This window comes from Psittacula echo, assembly GCF_963264785.1.
Source record: "Psittacula echo genome assembly, chromosome: 1".
In the NCBI taxonomy this organism is placed as follows: domain Eukaryota; kingdom Metazoa; phylum Chordata; class Aves; order Psittaciformes; family Psittacidae; genus Psittacula; species Psittacula echo.
Window position 1 is genome coordinate 132,240,687 of NC_137735.1, and position 20,402 is coordinate 132,261,088.

Below are 20,402 nucleotides of genomic sequence, written 5' to 3' on the forward strand. Positions count from 1 at the left end.
ATGTTCTGAGTTGAAGTGAATAACATTTTTTTCTTTCTGAAACTCATTGAAAAAAATCATGTCAGTTTTTCTGTTATTTTAGTACATAAGGATTTATTTTTCTTCCTGAAAAAAATACAGTAAAAGAGATACTTCTAAAAGAGGTTCGGTGAAGGAAAAAGCATACTGTGATTAGGTAAAATGAAAAGCTGTATGAACAAGGGAGAGGAGTGTCACTTATAAGCACTCTTGTATAATTTATTTGAATTTTCCTACCAATCATTTTCAGGAGGCACACATTGTGCTAGGTGTTCAGAAGAAGCATAGGTCAACCAAGTGAGGCAGTGCCAAATTACAATGTGTATTAGGCAGAAACTCAAAAAAACTCAGTTTTAATGTACTTCAAATGGGCTCTAAAATAGTTACTAAAAGTAGAATGGAGGTGAAATAATTTTAGGGACAAATCAGGAAAATGGTCCATTTCTTAATGAGTGGAATAAGCATTTTCACTATAGTTTTGGCATGATACATTCTAATCCACAGTTCTATGTCCACAATTCAGTTCCAATCAATTGCTAAAATGGGAAAACAATCAAATTACACTATGACAGAAAACTGTTAAGTTTTTAGAACTTTTCTTAAAGTGAAGCAGATAATGGTGCACAAAATTTGTCAGTGATTGTGTGAACATCATATGTATTATATTGGAGCACCAAAATCAAACCAGAAGTATCAAACAAGTGAATTGTTCATTTGAAACTACTTTGAACTCCAGCTGAGCAAGTTTGATTTCCAGTTTTAGTTAGCAAATAAGTACATAACTGGGATCTTGAGGACCCTGGAAGGCTTTATTAATAAAGTGCATTAATCTTTTTCTTTTTCACTGAGAAAAAAATTGTTTCTGTAGCCTTTTGACTACAAGTGGTGCTCAGCCTTCCATTGACCCTCATGCATTTAGCTTCAATGGTGAAAAAATGCATGTTTTCTCCCTTTTTCAGTTATTTCTCCCAACTAACGTCTTGTGACATAATGGGTCAGTTTTAAACTATATCAGAGAAGCCTGGCTAGTAGACTTGCTCATTGTCTAGCCCCAAAGTGGAATGTTTTTATTCCCATCTTTGCCACTAATTTATTCCATGCTATTAGCCAGGTCAGTTTGCCCAGGTGAGTACCCAAATCTGAGAAGTGACCACTGATGCTGTTCTGTTATGAAATGCTGATCTAAAAGGGATGTTCTGTAAAACCTTGCAATTTATTGTTGTGCACATGGATTTATTGTACCATACTATTTCCTTCTTTTATTCACCTTGTGACTAGTAATATTAATAAGGAAGAAAACATCTGGGAGCATTTTTCCATACTGGGTACCCTGGAAAATTTGCTTCAGAAAGCTTTTCATTTTGAAAGCTTTTTGATTTTATTGCTCAAATTTGCTGATTCTCATTAGACATTAAAGTGCAGTGTTTTGTTTTGTTTTGAATACATTCTCACTCTCTGTATACTGTAAAAAAAACAGGGAGCAGGCCTGTCTGCAGAACCAGCCAACTGGTTGGGTGCATCATTTCACTCTTGTGATGTTACTTACCACAATGGTGCATAGAATGAGATCCAGTTCAATGTCAAAATTCAGATGTGTAATATTAGACGTTAATTTAGAATGTTCAAATAAAAATAGATCTCTGTTTCACATATACTTAGAAAAGATCTCTCAGTTCTTGTTCTAGTCAATACAGATGTTCTTTACACAGGCCAGTAAACTTCAGAAAGCTCTTCAACCCATTTTGGGATAGATATGTATTATCCTATCACCTAATTTGCTCTCTAGACTCTGCTGATGAGAATCTCCCAACATAGGCATCTTGTGCTATTTGAGGTTCTTTTAGGGATCCAAATTATCTGCAAATAATTGGGCTGGCAGATGTGTCTCAGGATTACAGAGTATCTTCAGCCATCTGAGACTGTGATGATAGGCCAGGCAGGTTATCCCACAGCAGAACTCCAGCATCTTATTCCTGTATTAACCATCCACTTCTTCCATTTTTTAGGCTGGTCCATGTGAGGGATAAATTTTGGGTACATGATAGTCCTGTAGGCCTGAATGGGTTTGACTATCCTGTAAGGAGCTATGATCTTCAAACACAATGGCAGAAATCAACCTCTTCAAAGATAGACATTATCTCAATTGAAAAGGTGCAGCCTAAGAAAAAGTATATTAATGTAACAGCCTGTACAAATAGCCTTACCTAGAACTCTTGTTTGCTTAGTTAATCCTGAGCTCTTTGTTTCCCTGTATTTCCCTCAGAGGTTACAAGGTGGTGTATCTTCTAGCAGTGCTAGACAACCTTGTGTACTCAGGGAGACTTCTGTGGAACTGATACTTGCACAGTACTTCTTAAGTATCAGCTGTCCAAGGGCTATGAGAAATGTTTGTCAGCTTTCTGTGGGTAATTAGTCTCTTGCCATCTCTATATGGCAAAGAAAACAAGCAAAGTGGCAGCAAATATTTCATCTGCAGGATATTATGGGTGCCTTTCAAGGATTTCACCACAATGTGTTGGAAACTTCTGAGTTTTTCAAGTATTTGACACAATTCGTTTCTCCTTTTCTGCATCCTAGAACACATAGACATTTTCTAAACAAAGGCATAAATGTGCTAGGTCAAAAAAAAAGGTAACCTAAGCTATCTGTACTAAATGAGTTGCTGGTTTATTGTTCCATGTAGAAACATATATATATAAAAAGATAAAAAGCTGAGTGCTTTGATGAACAAATTGGCTGTTGCCCAATAAGCTAGTGATGGTGAGATTCTGTGAGTGTACTGCCTGTACAGCATGCCTGCAAATTTCCTTATTCTTCCTATGCATGAAATAAAACAGAAATTAGTAAGTGGAAAATAAATAGTCATATGCTTATCTGTGATTCATTATGAAGCAATGTGATATTCACACCTTCCTCCTTAGAAAACAGTAGTAAGCCAAACTATGAGCAAACAAATGTAAACAAACCATATGGGCCAGATCCTGAAGTCTTAAGCAGGCAGGCAGCAGTTGTGCCTTTCTTCATATGTTTTTGTACAAAACAGTTGCAGGTGATGATTCCCTCCACCTGATTGATCTGGCTTATAAAGGGTGAAGCACTGCTCAGCTTCAGATTTCTGAACCAGTGCTTCCAGTCTGAATCTGGGGACAGTTTGGTTGATAGAGAGCAATCCACATTGGGAAATGTGATTCTGTTATTCACAGACTAGTACCTTTTATTTATAGTTCTTTAAACTTGGATTCCAAAATCTGTTTAATATTTCATACCTTTTTAGTTATTTAAAGAATGTGTTTCCATTTCTCTGCAAGAGCTTTTATGAATGCATATGCAAAACCTTTCCTAAAATTCATATTGATTGTGTCTTGTTTTCTCTTTAAGTGGACCCTGCTTAACTGTATTTACCCATGTTCTTACTCATAGTTGCTCCCACTTTTCCCATTCCCTCTTAGAGGTTTGGCAGTGCTTGTAGTTAGCAACAAATCTTGTGTTTGTTTCATTAGGAAATACTTAAGCATATTTGACAAATCTGTTTCATAAACTTTTGAAAAATCACAACCTGGTTTAAGCTTCTGTTCCCGGTTCAGCTGGTTCCGTCGCTGAAAAGTGACCCTTGGTCTGACAGTCTTAGTCCAGGCTTCATCACTCCAGAGAAAAATACCCTTAATAAAAGTCTTGTGAGCCAGGAATGGCAGAGAGAGGTCTCCACTTTGTAAGTTTTGTTTACTGCGGTTGCAGTTCACCAAAGCTTCATGTTGCATTCCAATTAGTTGCTGCTACTCAGCTCCTGTAGTTTTTTTTTTTTTTAATCACACAAATACAAAATGTAAATGTCTTTTCTTCCTATTTGTTTTCCTTAATCATTTTCTGGTGGTAGCGTATTTGCCACGTAACTCAGGCCCTCCACTTTAATACATGCTGCTTGCACATATTTTTCTACTACTTGTCGTAAATGGAAGAAGAAAAAACTAATGTTCAAATTTCCATTTCAAAAGGTACTTAAGGCAGAGAATGAATGCATTTCAATGAGATTAAAATTGGTAAAATATATTGATACCTAGGAACTTACATGACGTTTTCCAAAGCTACTCAGAAACTTGAAGTCTAAGGCTCAGATTTTAGGTTGCTTCTGAAACATCTTTCTGAGTGCTTTTCCCTGCTTAATGAAGACTGATTAATACTTGCTATTTTTATTCATGCAACTCTCTCAGTTCATCTCTCCACTTTATGTCGTTACACAGTGAGGGCAGACTTTGTAGGATAATCACCATGACTTGCCAAATAGTGTCAATGTTCCCTATTATCACAGAGACTGACATTCTGCTATTACTGTGATTATATTTTGTTTTGGTTTTGACATTTTTTTTTTGCACTTTTTCTCATTAATATTCTGGAATTTGAGATATTTCATTACCAGGAACAGGTCAAATAGTAGGAAATGCAGGATGTTTATTTGGTAGAATGTCATGAGGTAACCCATAGACCAACCTGTTGAATGATATATCCTACTCCGTCAATTTCAATTTTAACTGGAATATTTTATGTCCTGTTTGCTGGGTAATTTTGACTTGCTTAATGTTCAGCTTAGAATCTGAATTAATGTTTTTTCCTAAATAACTAGCTACCATAAAATTGGTATTTTGAGCTTTCCATTTGCAAATACTGAATATAACACAGTTCTCTCTTAATTTAATACTCAGCATTTTTGCTTCAATCTCTGACTGAATTTCTTGTTTTGATGCCACAGTTATTTAGCTTATTACCTGTGGTCTTTGTTGATTTAGGGCAGTTTTGAAATATTTACATTAGACATATAAAAATTCCATTTTAGAGTCACTTGATCCTCATTTTGCTTTGCTCATTTAAGGAGAAAATTACATTTCGTACATTAAAATAAATCTTGAAAAAAAAAATTTTGTTAAAGTTGATTTTGTTTTTACAGTGGCATACACAGAACATCACTAAGCTCTTCAGAGAATGCTATAGTTATTCATGTTTAAAATTTCATCTTTTTTTTTTTGTACGCTTGTTCGTTAAAACGAAAATTATTCAAAGTTGATTTCATTTTATGTACATTAAAATTCCTAGCATCCCTGTAGCTTTTGTTTTTCAGAAAAATAGGACTGACTGTAAAATAAGATGTCTCATGGTTGTAGCAGAGAGCTCCCATTGGTCAGCAGGCAAAACAGGGAACTGAGTAATTATTATTTCAGCAGGATTCAATTTAACTTGCTTCACAAATTATCATAAGTTGTTTTTATAAATTAATCAGAAATTAGGGGTCCAAAACTTACATTTTTAGGAGGAGAAAGACAGAGGCAGACTTTGGACTAAGATGGGACACAGCTCCAGTATCTGTAATACCAACTTGATTCCTCAATAAATTTCCAGCCTTACAAATGGTCATCTTAGAGTATCAGTGGCTTAATACCCTGGACTGTGTAAGTGCTGGCTCCTCATATCTTGGGAACTCCACTAGTTTTGGGTTTGGTTTGGTTTGATTTCCCACTGCAAGTATGGATAGTACAGAACATCTCAGACACAGTGCCAATGGTGAAATGTGGCAGAGGATAGCACTGGTAATTGCATGGCATTAGTAATTTGGTATTTTTCTCTTTGTGTTAAATTGAAGTGTAAATGTCTACTGCTCCAAATGAAGAGAGATCTATTTATTACCGTAATAATACAGTACAGAATTGTTTTAAGTCCAGTTATGACTGTTCAGCTTTTCCCTCCCCACAGTCAAACATGATGAGTTACTGAAAAAAGAAGATAACTTTTTTCTATTTATTAGATTCTGGAATATTCTTCTTATTGCATTAGATGCATTAAAAATAACCAGAAAACCCTTGTTTTATATGGGGGTGAGTTTTGTCCTAGACATGAAGCGCATACTATTACAACAGGTAGTTATAAAAGAGAACATAAATCCAACCGGGATATCTACAGAATAATCAGTAAGCTCCTTTATATATTTTACTGAAATCAACATGATGGGCTATGTATCATACGTGATGAAAGGATACATAAAGTACTGAGCATAGAAAAGTATATATATTACATGGAAAACTAGTTCAAGTATGTAATACAAGAATTACACTGAAAGATGAATAACCTAGTTTATGTGATGCAGTAGTTATTCTACTGTGTTGAAACTCAGAGCAAAGAGAAAGATATCAGACTTCTTGGGTGCTTTTCATAATTATGTGTACTGGGGTGGGGAAAGGAAATTGATATGAGTGCTTTCTATATCAGCAAATAAATGTATTGTAAAATCGGAATCTCACACAATCATTATTATGAATGAGAGAAACTAGAGATTAACATAACTTGGTCCCTGAATCATCATATTTCCAACTTCTCTGATTTTGGTATTCAGGTTATTAATACTTTTACTCTCAGATTTCATTCAACCTTGTCAAAGATTGGGTTTTCACAAAAGTTCCCAATAGTTTACAAATTACCTCTGTGTTATGATCTCCCTTAGGAATGTATTTCCTATAAGGTACATGCAATGGGACTTTCAAGAGGAGCTGTGTTAAGCATTGTCATTATGAAGGAAGGCCAGCCCATGAGACTAGCTGATAAAGGTGAGAAAGGAGACACTGAATTAATTAGCATTCATCCAAGAGACTGCATTAGATCAAGTGTGACAATTCAATGTCAAGTTAAATTAAAAATAAAGCTGTTGAAATAAGAGGATAAAAGTAATAAAATTTGTACATCACATGAAGAATTGAAATTATATCAATTTCCACAATGTGGGGCGAAGAGAGGGAATATAATTTCAAGTGTCATGATACTGAAATTTTCACCCTCAACTCTTACCAAGGCAGGCAGCCTCTGACTCACAAAGTAGTATGAAATAAAATACTTAATTTCTGTGTGCAGAAATAAGTTAACTTGGAAAAAATATTTACATTTCATACTAAAGCAGTATAGTTTAACATTTCCTTGATAAAACTTTGATTTTTAGAGGACAGTACTTAACCTGATTTTGTTTCACTAGCTCTGCTGGTTGCTGCATTTATATTTTCTAAGTCTTCCTAAGATAGAAGCTACAGGATTTTCTTGTTGAGAAAAACACAAAGAGTATTGTATTAACGGGGAGGGGAAAAAGAACCATTTTATGTTATTCTTTCTGTGGGTTTGGGTACCATCCTGAAAAGTTAAAATTTGTTCTGTAGCTGGGAAAAGGCTTTTGAGATAAATACAGATTTGAAAATCACTGCTCTATTCTCTAATTAACTATGAATCTTTTATTTTTTTTTTATTCATATGCATTAGAATCTGTTAGTTGAATAGCCACTGAGGCCATTGAACTGAACTGAACCATACTGAATGTTTGGAATTTAATTATCTTAAATTCCTTATGTTTATATGCAATAGTTTGGCACAGATTTGATTACATAAATAGTAAAATGTTTAGGTAAAGCACTGTTAGCAACTGAATAATGGCAAAAATCGTGAGACTTTGAAATAATTTAACCAGAGACTGAAGAAACAAAGTTTTGGTGATACCCAACTTCAGAGGGTAGTTTAAAAGAATCATGTAAAATATGTAAACTTGAACTGTTCTACAACTACATGCACATGAATATCACATTAGTTTAAGGTGACAAGCAGAATCACAAAAAAAAAGTGTTTTTTGGTTGGTTGGTTGGTTTTTGGTTTTGTTTTTGTTTTTTTTGTTTGTTTTATTTTAGATGTTTTGGGTGGATGCTTTGAGTCAGAACTGGGATACAAGTTCTGGTACTCTCTTTTCAAACAGGGAAGACACATTGCTAGTGGAGACACTGCCATGAGCATGCCTGCTGCAAAACCCCTTTAGATCAAATCAATCATGATATGAATGGTACTGTGATATTTCTTTTAGGATGTGTTAGTTTCACCCTCCCTATATGCCTGTTTTTGCAATGATAAAAGCTGCGACATAGAAATGACTGTTTTTCTCCACTGGCTACAAAGGAAACCTGGCTAAATCCAGTGCAATTCATGTAAACGTCCTGCTTCAAGTACTGAACTGCTAAATAAGGGAAAGGGTTTGTATTCAATGGCAATTTTATTTACTATGATTTAAGTGATATTGTTCACTGTTGCTCATTCACGTCCCATATCCACATATCCACCCTCTGAATTGTACTAGCCCAACTATTTGTGTGGCCATGAGATGACCTGGAAAGTTTCCCTCTTCCTAATAAAAATTAAGCCTGGGAAATACTTGGGTTTTGCCATATTAGTTCCCTCATCAAGTTCACATCTGTTCACATCTGTTTTCAAAAACTTTTGAGTAAATGGGTGATAAGGCAAGGGGCTTTTGGGAGAGGTATTTTTGCAAGAGAAATGCAGGTGACACTACAGCCCATGATCAAAAAGCTTTTAATTATGAAGGAGTGGGGAATAAGCAGCCATCAGACTTCATGGAAATCACAAAAAAATGGAGAGACATGGAATTGCAGACTTGTGCAGTTAAGTTATGTTAGATTGTATTGTTTTTAATAATCACTGAAATGTCCTCTCACTGTTGCCTGATGCTTATTGAGCAATCTGTGGCACATTAATTCTCATAGGCCCTTCTACGAGTATGGTAAATAGAGGCTTAATCAAATTAATTAGAAAAAGAACCCACTATTTTTTTAGTATGAATAAGGCTAGACTAGGCTAGAGACTATTAGGAAAAGATGAATATTTAGTAGGTCATGATGAAATATTTGATGAGAGTACTTAAAAATCCATTCAAAATAGTCTTTGACATGTACGTGATTATTTTGAGACTCTGTGGAGAATAGGAAAAGTCCCACAGGACTGAAACAGCAGCAGCATAATTTATAGCCTTTAATGCTCTCAGTGAGATCCCAGTATTTTCATTACTGACAGTGTTAGAGAGGGTACAGGTATTAAACTAAAGATGAAGTGAGGCTGAGAAGAATTGCAAATACTGTGAAGAGCAGTGTTAGAATCCCTAATATACCTACAAATGGGATGATGTCTAAAACCAACAAGATAAATCCAGTTAAGACAAGAACAAAACTCTACTTTTAGTAGGAAGAGATATAACAAATACATTAAAAAAATAATTATTGGGCATCAGTAAAACAGAAAATCATCTGAAGGTTATAATGCAACATGAATTCTATGCAATTTAGCATTGTGGTGTGGTTTCAAAGGAGACAAATCTAACTTTTTGCTAAATTATAGAACATTTTATAAGGAGGCTATTATTTCATCTGCATTCACTGCTGTTAAGAGCTCAGCTAGAATTTTGTGTCCCCTTTTGAGCACATCTGCTTTTAGAAAGGTATAGACCAGTGAGAGACAGTGCAGTTGTGAATAAGAAGAATGGCATATGAAAAAAAGATTAAAGTAATTAGGCTTGATTGCTCAAAAATAGAGACCATTGTATGGAGACATAAGAGTTCATGTAGAAGATCATTCTATTTTTCCAATCTGTTGCCATAGGAAAGCGTAATTAGGGAACTGATACACTTTCTGATTTCAATATTAGGAAAAAAAATCATCTGGCTACAAAGATATTCAAACAGTGGGAAAATAGAGTTTGGAAGGCTTTTAGATTTTAGAAATCTTTTAAAGGAGATATATATATATTTAAAACTGCATAAGGGGTTGCATTAGCCTCAAAGAGTTTTGCATCCTGTCTTATGGTGTAGTTCAGTGAGAGAGGATGCTGTTTCTGTGAAGCATGATTTGATTTTAAAGATCTAGAAGAAGCTCTGAGTTGACATCAGTGTCCAGGTTATGAGTTTGAATTAGAGCTAGGATGCCAGTATCATTCATTATTAAAAATGTGTTAACAGGGAGAGTTTGTGGCAGAGAGGGAAATTACATTATGGGTGTGATCAGCTGGAGGCAGTGGCTGAATATCCTCAACATTATGAAGTCAAAGAGAAAGTCCAAGGTCTTTAGGATAAAAATTGTTACATAATCAGTGCAAAATGTTAAATGCAGGGATTCAAGAACTGCTGTAAACTACTTCACTGGTAAAGCTTATGAGGGGATCCGCTATTGTTTCCAACTTTCTGCAGATTTTGAGCCAAAACATAAAAAGACCCAAGCAACAAACAACAGAGCATTCTTATGCATTTTAGCTGATAGTGCTATGAATACACCTGATAAATGCACTGAAATCACATTTAACTTGAAACAATAAATGCAACAGCAAATTATTTGAAATAGGAAAACACAAATCATCACAGTTTCAGAATATGAACAATTATTTTGCAATATAATCAAGTGTCTTGATTTAGACTGTAACAAAAGCCCAGCTCTTTCCTTTGTTCATAGCTCTGCTGTCATCCTGCATGCTGCAGAATTAAAGGAAAAACTGGAACAGATTCATGCAGGTGTGGAGAGCAGTGCAAGTGGCATTCAGGACTCATCACTTTCTTCTTTAAAATGGAGTAAGAAAATCTCAAACCGCAGTAACTTCTGAGTGTCGGGACAGTTTCAGATCTGACAAAGTCAAAAGGGTCTCAAAAGCATTAGGGGCTTCATATCGTAGAAACCACTTGGGGAAGTTCTTTGTAAAAGCTACAACTTCAAGAAAAGCATCTCTGAGCTCACATTTTCTTAGCTACAAAGGCAAATAGGCTCCATGCCATTGTGTCCTGGGTTCAGCATTAGTAGTAGTAGACAGCAGTAGCAGTCATTTTTTCTCCTTCTTAGTAGCTGGTGCAGCACTGTGTTTTTGACTTTCAGCCTGGGAACAGCACTGATAACACCGATGTTTTTAGTTACTGCTCAAATGTTTAGTCTGACCAAGGACTTTGTGAGTCTCACGTTCTGTCAGGGAGGAGGGGAAGCCGGAAGGAAGCAGGGACAGGACACCTGACCCAAACTAGCCAAAGAGGTATTCCATACCACAGCACGTCATGCCCAGGATGTAATTGGGAATTACCCGGAAGGGCTGGCTCACTGCTCAGTCAGGCTGTGTATTGACGGGTGGTATTGTATTCTCTTCCCTTGTTATTTCCCTTATCATTATTACTATTAGTGATAAACAGGTTTGTGTTATACCTTAGTATAGCACCTGTGAAGGAGACATACTCTTCCCCCCCCCCGCCCCATTTCCTGGAGGTTGACTACCTGAAAAGGAGAAAAAAGATGTGTAATTGCTAAGCACTTCTATTGTATACCTCCCGAAGTACAAAGGTGGTGACCACACTGGGAACATAAGCCAGATCAGTTTCATGATCAATGATTCTATTGTATTACAAGTCATTACCATAAAGTGCAATGAGACAAGAACCTTAGCCCAAGCCCCCCACCTGATAAACACTAACACAGCAAATACCGGCAGTAAGTAAGGTACAACATACTGAAACTTTGAGATCAGGAACAACAACTTTGAGAGCCAATAAATCAGCATTGTGATGAGTGACTATCAATCCGAAACAATGAATGCTTATCACAAATACGATTAGACACACTCCGGTCAGATCTGTCGTTATCTCAACCCTTCACGCCCCACACTGGGCGCCAAAAAGAACTGTTGTGGTTTAAGCCCAGGCTGTAAGTCAGCCACAGAGCCCTCTCGCTCACTCCACCCTGTTTCTCCCCACCCACACCACACACACCCCCCACAGCCCCCCACACCCCCTCCCCCCCGCTCCCGGAGGGACAGGGAGGAGAATCGAAAGAATGTAACTTCCACAGGTTGAGATAAGAACAGTTTAATAACTAAGGTATAACACAAATCACTACTGCTACCACCAATAATAATAATGATAAGGGAAATAACAAGGGAAGAGAATACAATACCACCCGTTGATACGCAGCCCGACTGAGCAGTGAGCCAGCCCTTCCGGGTAACTCTCAATTACATTCTGGGCATGATGTGCCGTGGTATGGAATACCTCTTTGGCTAGTTTGAGTCAGGTGTCCTGTCTCTGCTTCCTCGTGGCTTCCCCTCCTCCCTGGCAGAGCATGAGATTCAAAAAGTCCTTGGTCAGACTAAACATTTGAGCAGTAACTAAAAACATCGGTGTTATCAATGCTGTTCCCAGGCCAAAAGTCAAAACTACAGCACTGCACCAGCTACTAGAAGGAGAAAAAATGACTGCTACTGCTGAACTCAAGACACATTGTAATTCCAGAAATATATACAAGAATCTTTAATATTATCCTTAATTTTAATTTCCTGTTGTGGCTGGGAAATTAATGAAGCTATACGTTGGTGTGCATACATAAGTATGTATTGGATATATTTATGTGTTCATACACAGATTTATTGATTTGGTATACACAATGAAATGTTCAGATTTTTTTTTTTTTTTTTTCCCCTGGAAAAAATAAGCAGATACTGTGGCTTTTTCCTCATCCCACTCTCTTTGTTTGCAGTACCATGTATATTTCTGTTATGCTGTAGTACTTCTAGGTAAGGCTTATCTATATGGAAAGCATGAGGGGCAATGCTGATTTCTAAGAGTTTTACTTTGTCTTCTGAACATAAGAAAAAGGGATGCTTGAGCAGGATATGCTTTTACTTTCTGTTGATCTGGAATTAGGCAGAAGTAAATTTATTACACAGGTTCCAGAGGAGCTCACAAGGAAGTTTTCCTCTTTTCCATTTACCTCTTTTACTAGGTTTTAAAATGTTTACTTTGGAGTATACGGTATTTATGTGCAGTTAAACTGAAGCAGTAGCTATAGAAAAGAACCTGACCCTCTTCAGAAGCAGTATTTTCTCAAAATTGTATGTAATATCCAGTAATGATTTCTGTCTATGGAAAGACTAAATGAGCACTGATTAGAAGCTGTGTATATTTTAGATTAATTATGTCTTGTGGACAGTGTAGCATATGCTTCAGTATACAGAAGGCTAAATTTAAGGATACAGAAATTGTCTCTTAAGAGTAAATCAAAGTCACAGCAACAGTCATCTTAATCCCATCTGCTGTCAGGAAAGAGCCAAACATAAGCCAACTAAAAATGTATAGGTCTCCCTGATGGTTTACCACAAGTGCTAGGTTAAAGGCAGGACTTGATGATCTTAAATGTCTTTTCCAACATGAAGGATTCTATGATTCTATAATTTCTTGCTTTATTGTATTACAGTTGTCAGATGTAACCAAGTGGCATGTAGGCAGTGTAACCATAGATACTTCTGAGTTTCTTCAACCTCGGTTAGCTTTTCCAGTTAATAAGATTATCAGATATTATCAGATATTTAGTTATTGGATTTACTACTTCACTGTTCTGTCTCTTTTTTCTTCTTTTTTTTTTTTTTTTTTTTTTTAACATGTAAGATGTATACCAAGCTGTTCTAGTCATCTGCAGTCTAATAGCCATTTTATTTAATTTATCCAATTTTCTCTTTGTGTTTTTCCATGAGAAGAACGTGCTTCTCCCTGATAAATTCCTGTGGGATTATTGCAGTTCAAGTCTACATCCATTTTGGTAGAAACATTACAGGCAAAGAATATTGAATAGCTAACTGGTAGCTTATATATACATATGAACAAATCAATAGGAAGTATCTTGTGTCATTGCAAACAATGAAAGCTATTTCCTTATTCCTTCTGCTAAGGGTTAGCATGCACTTACATTTAATGGCAGTTTTTATTTTAAAATAAAGTAGGAAATGCTTATAAAAACAATCCTTATAGTTCCCTTCTGCCCAAGTCAGCCATGCTTACCTCCCTTCAAAAGCTGTGCTTAGAACATGGTTGATATAATCAGAAAGAATGCTTGTTCCATTCCTGAGGCATCTGATATGAGACTTTAAAGGTTCATGAATATGTTGATTATACTGCCTACAAATGAATTAGAGAAGCTTGTGCTAATACTGTGTTTATTTATAGCCTAGCTGTGATTATTACAGTATCTCAGCCAATTAGCCTTATCTTGACTGAGAGACATCTGTGAAAGAATGGCTGAAGTCAGAGCTTGACACGTGCACTCAGTTCCTAGAGCAGGTTCTGTGGCAGTGAAACGGGGTTGTGATGACCCTGGGAGGTTGGTTCCTCACAAATGGGAAAGCAGGAGGAGATCTTAAGGGCCACCACTAGTGATAGACCTCTGCTGGCATTTCATTGTTGACGATGTCATGTGAAGGGATGATGTAGACATAAGTACACAGGAAACAGGAGAGTTCAGCTTCAGTTGCAGAAATAATCTACGTTCAGTGCATAAGGACAGAAGCCCAAACCTATAACTTCTCTTTTGGCCCAAGAAATACCTTTCCATGAGTCGCATCACTGACATGTTTAGGAAGACGAGGAGGCTGCAGTCTGGATCAGCCCATCTTTTGTTTCACGAGCGAAAATTTGTCTGCTTACAATTATTACTCTTTGTGGTAGTATTGACTACACATGTACTTGATCAGTCCAGAGCTTTCTGTCTTCCTCCCCTCACAGATCCAGCATGGAGACCTGCTTTATCCTTATGTATCCCTGGGAGATGACTGAGATGCTAAAAAAGGAGCAATGAGAGACCTTTAAAAAAGTCTTCTAGCTGGATAGAATAAATGTTAGAACAAATTTTCCTGTGATGCTGAAAGCATTAAATCTATTGTCATTTCAGAACTGAAATATAAGTCAAGAGAGCTATGTCTTGTAAGCCCAGAAAATACTGTCTTTGCTATAACCAGTAGAAGACCACAGGGACATTTGTTTTACCCATTGTCTAAATGGCCAGGTGCGTGTTGTATTATCTTTTGTGAGCTGAAGCTCTATGAACAACATGAATGAAAAAGGTCCGACAAATCTTGGCTGGACTAGAGGATCTAGATGATCTTCCAGCCTACATGATCCTGTGACTCTGTGACAATGTAGATCAAATGTCTGGAACACATGAAACTATTGTTTGCTACTGGTGATGTAACCTTTCCCTACCTTATTCCTCAGGATATTTCAAAATCAAATGGATTTGGGTTCGGTGCACTAACCGTGTTTATGCCCCAGGATCTAGAGAATGAAAAAAAGGGTTCATTAGGTGAGGCACTTGCTAATCTCTCTCTTACAGTGTGTCCTGTGATGTATGACTGCAGAACATGAAGGTGCTTACTGGGCTGCTTGCCATTGCACATTGCAGAATCTGCCTGAACCTAGATATAGAGATTAGGCATTTTCTGTGTCCTCAGGGCATCTTCTTTGATTTCCTGCAGGACACAGGCACTAGCTTTCTGAATTTGTCATCAGGTGAATGGAAGGAAGCATTTACTGAGCTATTATCAGATTAAGCATCCAGTGAAGGATCCCAGAGTTACAAAAGTGAAACAATGCCAAAATTTGACAAGGTTTTTTGCTTGTTGGCATTAGTCCAGTGTATTGTACTCAAAACAAATGTGCTTGGTTTTGAATATTCTGCTCCCTGCTGTAATCACTAGAAAGAAAGGAACATTTCAAGACAGTGTTGGTCTTATTAATGTCTTGCTTTATTTAAGAAACAGAATACCTTTTCATGAACAGTACTGCACCAGTTCTGCATGTGTTCCATTGAACTAGCAGCTCCCTCTGGACCCAGAGCCCTGCATGCCACACAGAAACATTGTTGATATCCTTCACTGCCAAGTCACCCTTTGTATGTACCCTGACATGAGGATGTCCCCTGGATATTGCAGCAATATTTCACCTAACAAATGGGTTTATAATGCTTGGTGGTGCTACTACCCTGCAGAAATGGATCAAATACCCAAACATCACAAACTGCTGTTCATGGCAGGCATTCTTGGGTAATCTTTGCCCTCTAAAAGTTTTCGTAGAGTGAAGGAACTTCTTTTCAACCTTTCAGGCTCCCCATAAAGCATCCTTCATTTTCACACAGGTATTCCCTCTGGTTCCCTCTCTCCCTCTTTTCCAGACTATGATGAAACTGCCTAGAAAGGTTACATGCCTTTCTAGAAAGCTACAAGGCTTGATACCTGGTTTGTAACCTGTTGTCAAAGGTTACTGCTCTTTGTCTCTTTAATAATGTGTTCACTCACAAATTACTTCAAAGGCAGTGAATTTTATGAGCTCTATATTATAACATTCAAGTAATATAACAGGATCTTATTGAATTTTACTTTGTTTTATATAGGAAGATATTATAGAATCATTTAGGTTGGAAAAGACCCTGAAGGTCACTGGGTCCAACCCTTAACCTAATAGCATCCATCATCAATACTACTTCTTCTCGAACTTAAGTCAGTCTAACCCTTAGAACATTATCAAAAGCATCATGCTGATATTATTCTGAAAACAGCCTATTTCTGTCTCTACACAGTAAATAGTATGCATATGTTCTATTTATTTTCTATGTATATATTAGCACATATCAGAGAAGATCATGCTTTTGATCATAGCAGGCATGAGACTCTAGTTACAGTGTTACATGAAGTCTCTCTTTTAAGTAGTAGCAGACAGGAGTTATATAAAGCCTCTTATTTCAAGTACTGGATGGCAGGAGCTTTTTCCAGGTTCACAAGAGGGCATTTTAAGACTTGACACTGAAATATGTTCTTTGGTTGTATCATGTCATGTGTCATATCTCTATTGTTACAAGAATTGGTAAGCTTGTGCTGTAGCATAGCAACTTTCTGGAATCCAAGTTTGTTTAATAATGTCCTGTATGCTCTTTGAGGACACTACTTGGTACGAGAGTTTTAATAACTCGTTTGCTCTTCCTTCCTCTGTCTCATGCCTCTCCATTTTATTGTGTTGTAGAGTTCTGGTTATGGTTTGTTAGAAACTTAATTCCAACTGCATTGCATGCCAAGGTACACACAAATTTAATTTCTGCAAGTCCTATTTCCAGGGCAGAGTTCATCTCTTTTTTATTCCATAGTTTGCTGTCAGACTGATAACTATGGAAGAATACCAGCTTGCTGGTCTCCTTCATATAATGGAACAGTGATCTGCATTTGGCATGAAAAAAATCAAGCTCTTTCCCTGTGCAGAGATAACCTCACAGCTACCCACCCTCTGAGCAGACATTGCTGAGGAGGTGTCTTCTTTTACTTGTGTTCTTTTTGGCTTGATTGATCTTTTTCTGGATACAGTTCTGTTCAATTTAATGTTGAAATCTTGAAAGCAAAAGTCAGGGAAATCTTCTGTAGCAGTTTCCTGTGACTAGACCGTGAAAATACAAATAGAAAATACTTTACCTTATTGACATTCCAGCCAGTTGTGGCTCACAAGAGCTATTAGAGGCTTCCTCCTGTTAATCTGAAAAGCCTTTACATAATGGGGTGGAAAACTGCTTTGTGAAGGGACACAAACAGCTCTTCACAGAATTCTGAAAATAGCAACCTGCCTTCCTCATTTGTAGCACAGTGGGGGCAAGCTCAGCAATTACACTGGTGACTAAAGTGCTGATAAAACAGCACTACTTGCCCTAAGGAATCTTGTAAATAAAGCTCTACAAGGCTGTCCCAGTCTTGTATGGGGTAGCCATGGCAATAGTCCCAGATCTGCCAGCAGAACTGGGAGATGCTTGGTCAATGCCTATACAGACTTGCACAGATACCCTCAATGGCAGAAAAGACTGAAAACCCAGGATCCCCTATATTTACTATTCATCCTGTTTTCCTGCTTTGTTATCCATAGCTTACAAAAGGCAGAATGTATGTACTTTAAAATGCTAGCTGAGGCAAGAGCTGAATTGCCATTGGCAAGCCATCTTAGCCATAGGCTTTTATTTCAGTCACTTGACTCATCCCTGGCTAGGTTTTCTGAGTATCAGTAAATACACTGGATGGTGGTACATGCTCCTATTGCTGCCTACACTTTTATCCATCTGTTACCATGGCACTATTCCTACTTAGAAGTTGGTCGGACCATTACACTAGATTACAGGTGCCAAGTGAATGTGGGTTTAGGCAGTTACAAAAGCTCTTATGCAGGCTATCTCTCCTCTAAGATAAAATTGCCACATTGATGCCACATGCTTCCTTACCTCATGACATCTGTTGATGCTGAAATGCCAAAAAAACTCACCCCTGTGTACATATAAATTGACTTCTCTATTTCTTGTATATGTTGACAGATATATTGCCCGTGTTTAACAGAGATGTTTCACGAAGTTACATCTTCTTCCAAATACAGAATCCCCTTGCTGTTGTTTTTCAAGCAGGCTCAGTAGCTATATTAATGAAGCTATAGGTACCTCAAAGTGCTTGATAACTAAGTCTTGTTGCTACAGCTCTTCAGCATGCTATTGTTTGATTACAGTTTCAACACAGAACAGTATTTTTGATGCAGGATATCATACTTCTATGTAATTTTATTTCTTGACTTGATCAATCCTTTTACTTGATCAATTTATTTAAACTAATTGCCTGGCAAAGGAGAAAGTTATTTTAGAGTAAATTATCAAATGTGCTCAAAGACATGATCAGATATGAGTTGAATTGTAGCAGCTTGACAAGCTACTGCTCAGCTGAGTTGTGGTACCTGCCCATATACTTGAGTACTTACCCTACTCGTCAAGTGCACAATCTGTGAGTTTGCAGAAGAAACCAAGTTGGGAGGGAGTGTTGATCTGCTTGGGTGTAGGAAGGATCTGCAGGGGGATCTGGACAGGCTGGATCAATGGGCCAAGGCCAGTTGTATGAGGCTCAACTGCACTGTATGAGATCTTCACTGCAAGGGTTGTCAAGATCTGGAACAGGCTGCTCAAGGAAGTGGTAGAGTCACTATCCATGGAAGCATTTAAAAGAGGTGTAGATGTGGTGCTTAGGGGTTTGGTGTAGTGATGGACTTGGCAGTGCTGAGTTGAGGGTTGGACTCAATGATCTTAAAGGTCTTTTAACCTAAATTATTCTATGATTCTATATTAGATGTCCACTGTTAAATGACTGCAAAGAAATCAGTATCACATTTTAATGAGTTAGCTCATGTCAGCTGAGCTGCATTAACAGATGATAAAACAACATTCATTGTTACAAATGTGATGTTAAACATGAATGTACCACGTTTAAAAATTCAGGCAGAGTAGGAATGAACATTTAGTCAGTTTGTGTGGCTACACTGAAAGCTAAACCACAGTAACATGATTGTTTATAACTATATTGTGTTAAAATGCATTAGACTAAACATCAGTAGAAATAGTGTAATCATGATTAACTATTGTGTTTTAATTTGCAATGGAATGGCCTGAAAGTGTACATGCTGATAGTTACACAGGCTTCTCTAATGAGTGCTTGTTTGTTGAGCACCATATTGTGATTGTGTTCACTGATGTGTGTGAATCCTTGTTTATAAATACTTGTAGTTTTCTTCTATAACTTATGTTTCTAACAAGTTTTTCATTGCTTCTTAATGAACAGAAATTGTAGAGGAAATGTAACTACTTTTTAGACCAAAGAATAATACAGCCTGTGTGACTGCATTTTATATCTGCCATGTGTTTTCTGTCATCATTTGTAGGAACATTACTAGCTTCTGTTTATTCCTATTTTAAATTATATTTGAACCTTTTAATTTCTTAGTGTTGTTATCATGATTTTTATTTAATATTAAAAAAAAAATTTGAAGTCACAGGTTGCACTATAGTGGATGTGCATTTTTTAATACAAAGTTCAATGATGCAATGTCAGGAACTTAAGACATTGTATTGGCTTTTAAGTTTTCATGTTCTCTTCCTGGGGTTCACTGTGGCTCTTGAGACTTGAGTGGGATTCTGTTAACGATTGCTGTCTCTAAATTTACGTTCCTGCAAGGAGATATCCAACCTCCTGTTACATTAAGTGAAGATCCAGTCAGTTCACCTAATGGAGCCTAAAGAGAGAGTTAAGTAAGCTACAGAGATGCCACTAAGAATATGTTTTAGTGAGAGTTCTTTATAATGTAAACTCAGAAAACTAGACTAGGATCAGGTGACTATACATAGGTACCTAATACCTAATCGCTCACATAAAGCTATGTTTATTTATATCAACACAAACATTTTCCCTCCCCATGCAGCAGTTTGGTGGTTAATCTCTGAGCACCACAAAAAGATGTCCTATTTGTTAGCATTTCCTATCAATGTTAAGCAATCATGTCTTTGCACATTGCCTGTCATTTCAGACATGTGAGATTAATCAGTGTCTTTCATAACACCCTTCTGGAAATGGAAATTCTTAGTACACTTATCTCTTCCTCTCGCTGTTTTCTTCTTACTTTCTGTGCATGTCTGTGAGAGAGAGACTGTCTAAGGACTTTATCTTTAATAGAACTGCTGCTGAATTAAATTAAATGCTTAAATAAACATCAAATAAGTTCTCTAGAGTGGAAGTGAGTTAATGTTTTCTGAATGTTGGCTGAACAAGAAAGTAAGATTACGTCTTAGCAGTAATTATAAGAACCACTCCATAGGAACAAAAAGATTTCAAACGTCAGACATGATTAAAAACATTTTAGAAAGGTTCATGTTGGAACTGAGTAGGAAGTGTTTTCTTTATTACC

At 37.0% G+C, this 20,402-nt stretch overlaps 1 protein-coding gene across 1 annotated transcript in view; it reads left to right on the forward strand.

Moving 5' to 3' along the window:
- The window catches only part of PCLO (piccolo presynaptic cytomatrix protein), a gene marked incomplete at both ends in the record, with an annotated part of 368,722 nt that overhangs the window by 120,850 nt on the left and 227,470 nt on the right, over positions 1-20,402 (forward strand). The gene's annotated exons all lie outside the window — the stretch shown is intronic.